General features: G+C 43.3%; 1 pseudogene; it reads left to right on the top strand.

Annotated features, from left to right (window-relative positions):
- Positions 1-2,676: 2,676 nt before the first annotated feature.
- LOC106966633 (60S ribosomal protein L6-like) lies at positions 2,677-4,579 on the top strand (annotated as a pseudogene).
- The last annotated feature ends 522 nt before the right edge of the window (positions 4,580-5,101 follow it).

Here is a 5,101-nt window from a genome sequence, read left to right as displayed (position 1 = left end):
TCTCATTTTTTTATGAGTTTATTTTTAAAAATTTTTTAACGTTTATTTATTTTTGAGACAGAGAGAGACAGAGCATGAACAGGGGAGGGGCAGAGAGAGAGGGAGACACAGAATCTGACATGGGCACCAGGCTCTGAGCTGTCAGCACAGAGCCCGATGCGGGGCTCAAATTCACAGACTGTGAGATCATGACCTGAGCCGAAGTCGGACGCTTGACCGACTGAGCCACCCGGGCGCCCCAAGTTTATCTTTTTTGAATCAGAACTGAAATAAATTCCAAATAGGCTGATATTTTTATCTTTATTTTTTAAATATTTATTTTTAATGTTTATTTATTTTAATTTTTTAATGTTTATTTATTTTTGAGAGAGTGAGAGAGAGACAGAATGGGTTTGGGGATGGGTCAGAGAGAGGGAGACACAGAATCTGAAGCAGGCTGAGCTGTCAGCACAGAGCCCGATGTGGGGCTTGAACTCACGAACTGTGAGATCATGACCTGAGCTGAAGTCAGATGCTTAAGCATCTGAGCCACTCAGGCGCCCTAATGATTGTTTGTTGTTTGTTTGTTTATTACTGTTTATTTATTTTTGAGAGACAGAGACAGAGAGAGTGCAAGTTGGGGAGGGGCAGAGTGGGAGGGGGACAGAGGATCTGATGCAGGCTCTATGATGAGAGCAGAGAGCCTGATGCAGGCTCAAACTCAGGAACCATGAGATCATGACCTGAGCTGAAGTCGGATGCTTAACTGACTGAGCTACCCAGGCACCCTTATTTATTTATTTTTGAAAGAGAGAGAGAAATCACGAGAGGGAGAGGGGCAGAGAGAGAGGGAGACAGAGAATCTGAAGCAGTCTCTGCACTGACAGAGTTTGATGCGGGGCTCAAACTAATGAACCATGAGATCATGACCTGAGCCAAAATTAAGAGTTAGATGCTTGGGACGCCTGGGTTTCTCAGTTGGTTAAGTGTGAGACTTTGGCTCAGGTCATGATCCCCCAGTTTGTTGGTTCGAGCCCCATGTAGGGCTCTGTGCTGACAGCTCAGAGCCTGGATCCTGCTTCAGATTCTGTGTCTCCCTCTCTCTCTGCCCCTCCCCCATTCATGCTCTGTCTCTCTCTGTCTCAAAAATAAATAAAACGTTAAAAAAAATAAAAAAAAATAAAGTTGTTGGTTCTTTTCCCTCTAATTTTAGAAGTTCTTTATATATTAAGGATGTTAGCCATTTGTGACATGTTTGTCATTTTACCGTGCTTATGGTAATGTTTTCCTTATGAAAGTGTTTGCTTTTAAATTGTTTTAAAGTTTATTTATTTATTTGAGAGAGAGAGAGAGAGGCAGAGAGAGAGGGAGAGAGAGAATCCCAAGCAGGCTCTGCACTGTCTGTACAGAGCCCAATGTGGGGCTCTAACTCACGAAATGTGAGATCATGACCTGAGTCAAAACCAAGAGTCTAATGCTTAACTAACAGCTACCCAGGTGCCCCTTCTACAGTTTCAATTTTTAAAAAATATCCTATGTAGAAGTTATCCTTTTGTATGCTATGATAAATGGATCAAATTTTATTCTTTTTGTATAGAGTCTCAAATTTATTTATTACTAGTTCCCCTCCCTCCCTTCCTTCAGCCTGCCTTTTCCTGGACATTGTATTCTTTCCTAGGTTTGCCAAAACTGGACATGGATCAAAATAAACATCTGTTCGACTCCCTGCACTTGATCCATTTTGTTGCCTGTTTTTCTTTCCTGTACTCTTTGTGATTTCTGCACAGTGTTTTTCCAGCAGCTCAAGGGAGTTATGACCTTTTGGGTTTCAGGAAGAGTGGGCTAAAGATCTGTCCAGAGAGTGATTCAAGCTGGAGCAGGTCCTGCCGAGGCTGAGGAGAGCCAGCTCTGCTTGGGGGTGAGGATAGGATTGGGTAGAAAGTGGTTTCCTGGGGGCAAAGTGGGGGTACTCATTCAGGACCATTCAGGAGCTCAGTTGTTTCCTGTTCCCATATACCTCCTGCTCTTGTTTTCTATGTTTGAAAGTACCAATTTTCTAACTGAGGAAGACTGGTGACAGAAGGAAGAGAAGTGGGCAGTAAAAGGGAAGAATGGAATACAGAGATTGGAACCTCTCTTCCTCTATACTCACGTGATAGTCAGGGCAGCTCCATATCATCAATGCCAGCTCCCCCTTGCCATTTTCTACAACCAAGTGCCAGGTACTCTGCTAAATGCTTTATGGGGAGTAAGTCATCTAATCTTGACCTGTTAGTTGGCTAAGGTTGTTACTACCAGAAGGGAAAAGAGGCTCAGAATTAAGGTCACACTTGTAAGTAGTAGGATGATGTCAGTCTGCATGACATTAAATTCCAGGCTCAACATGCCTAAGTCTGTGGCCTCCGTAATAAAAGGTTCATAATACCCTATAGTTATATTTCCTCTTCCATCTGAGGACTAACCTCATCCCATTTCACTCCCCAGATCCACTGAGCTCAGATGTGGGCAGTGTGGTTGACTCTAGACTTTGCAGCCCTCATGCTGGGTTGTAAGTCTCTGTGGCCTGGGAGGGCCCCATGCTGGCCATCTTTTATTCCATTGCCAGCACAGTGCCTGGCACATTGTAGATACTCATTACATATCTGTTGGATAATTGAATAGATGAAAAAGAACGGGAAAAAGAAATGTGTGTTGGCGATGAAGAGGCAGGAGTAGAGGAGGCACAGGGGGAGAGAGGCAGATTTAGGGGTAAGACAGAGGGGCTGGAAGGTGCTGGACTGGTGACTGGAAGGGGTCCATGTTGATGTTTGTTCAGAAGCACAGAAAAGTTGTCACTTGCAGGTCAAGAAATATTTCAATTTTTTAACAACTTGATCATGAGGAAATGACCTAGACTGTAGTAATTTTCTGTCACTTATCCCTTATCAGAGGCATTTTATTTTCTGAATACATCATCTAATGGGTCCAGGACTGAACAGAGCTCCCCTCTGTACAGCAGATATGCACTTCTGCTTCCATCCTTCAGATTTTGAATATTTCTGTTCCATATTCAAACGTCCTCAACTGTCCTTTCAATTGGAAAACAAAACACAAACACAAACCCTGACTGTCTTCTACAAACAAGCTAAGGGGAAGAAGGTATTGAGCTTTTTCAGGTTGCAAAGAACAGAGAAACACTCAAGTTACCTTCAGGGAGGAACTTTTTCTAAGGCTATACAGGTAAGTAAGAAAAATAGGAAATAGCTTTTTCCCATCTTGCAAGATGGTGGGTGAAAAAAGCTGAGAAGTGAGATACTAAGGAGAAGAAACCTAAAACCTAGAAGGCTGATGCTGGTGGCAGGGTTCAGAAGGGTAACCTCAAGGCTAAAACGGCAAAGAAGGGGAAGTGGGAAGTCCCATCATAGCTGAAATCCTGTCCTAGTCAGAGGAATTGGCAGATATTCCCCCATTGACTATGTATTCCAGAAGGGCCGTGTATAAGAGGAAGTATTCAGCAGCTAAATCCAGGGTTGAAAAGAAAAAGAAGTTTCTTGCTATTGTCACAAAACCAGTTGGTGGTGACAATGGTGGTACCCTAGTGATTAAACTTTGAAAAATACCTGGATATTATCCTAGTGAAGATGTGCCTTGAAAGCTATTGAGCCATGGCAAAAAACTTTTAAGTCAGCATGTGAGAAAACTGTGAGCTGGTGCCACTCCTGGGACCATTTTGATCATCCTCACTGGGGGCAACAGAGGCAAGAGGGTTGTTTTCCTGAAGCAGCTGAGCAGTGGCTTGCTACTTGTGACTGGACCTCTGGCCCTCAATAGAGTTCCTCTGTGTAGAACACACCAGAAATTTGTCATTGCACCTCCACCAAAAAATCTCACTGATGCTTGCTTCAAGAAGAAGCTGTGTAAACCCAGACACCAGGAAGGTGAGATCTCTGACATGGTGAAGGAGAAATATGAGATTACAGAGCAGTGCGAAGTTGATCAGAAAGCTGTGGACTTGCAAATTCTGCCACAAATCACAGCTCTTCCTCAGCTTCAAGGCTACCTCTGCTCTGTGTTTTATGTCACAAATGGAGTGTATCCTCACAAATTGGTGTTCTAAATTTCTTACAAAGAATCTAATTTAATAACTGATCCATTAGAAAGAAAGAAAGAAAGAAAGAAAGAAAGAAAGAAAGAAAGAAAGAAAGAAAGAGGGGTACCTGGGTGGCTCAGTTGGTTAAGCATCTGACCCTTGATCTCAGCTCAGGTCTTGATCTCAGGGTTGTGAGTTAGGGCCTCGCATTGGGCTCCATGCTGGGTGTGAAGCCTACTTGAAAGGAAGAAAGGAAGAGAGAAAGAAGGAGAGAAAGAGAGAGGAAGGAAGGAAAGGAAAGGAAGATGGAAGAAAAATAGGAAATGGTCTGTGTAGGCCTTGAGGAGAGCTGGAGTGCCATTCAGGATATAACATGGGATGGGGTGGCCTGGCAGAGAAGAGGAAACTGCTCTCTGTCCTTGAGCATAATGACAGTAACTCCTTCATTTCACAGCTCTTCCGGGGCCTGAACAGATTACCTCCACATCAGCTCCAAACTTCTTCTACCTTTGCTGCTTCTCTCTCACCTGTCTCTTCTTTCCTCTCTAGTACCACAACTTCTACAAGTTGGCTACTCTTCTTTCCTTTTCTTTTCTTTTCCTTCTTTCCTTCCTTCCTACCTTCTGTCCTTTGTTTTTGCCTTAGGGTATGATGGTATCATTAATTTGTGGGCGTATTGCTCTTTCTTAAAAAATTTTTTTAAGTTTTATTTATTTATTTTGAGGGGGGGAGGGGCAGAAAGAGGGTCAGCTCTGAGCTGTCAGCTCCAAGTTTGACATAGGGCTCAAACTCATGAAACTGTGAGATCATGACCTGAACCAAAATCAAGAGTTAGATGCTTGGGGCACCTGGGTGGCATGGTTGGTTAAGTGTCCAATTCTTGGTTTCAGCTCAGGTCATGATCTCACAGTTCATGGGTTTGAGCCCTGCATTGGGCTCTGTGCTGTCAGCTCAGAGCCTGCTTGGGATTTTCTCTCTCCCTCTGTATCTGCTCCTCCCCTGTTCATGCTCTCTCTCTCTCTCAAAAAAATAAATAAATAAATAAATAAATAA

Source organism: Acinonyx jubatus, chromosome B2, assembly GCF_027475565.1.
Source record: "Acinonyx jubatus isolate Ajub_Pintada_27869175 chromosome B2, VMU_Ajub_asm_v1.0, whole genome shotgun sequence".
NCBI lineage: Eukaryota > Metazoa > Chordata > Mammalia > Carnivora > Felidae > Acinonyx > Acinonyx jubatus.
The sequence above is the reverse complement of the archived record's forward strand: the minus strand, read 5'-3'. Positions and strand labels throughout refer to the sequence as shown.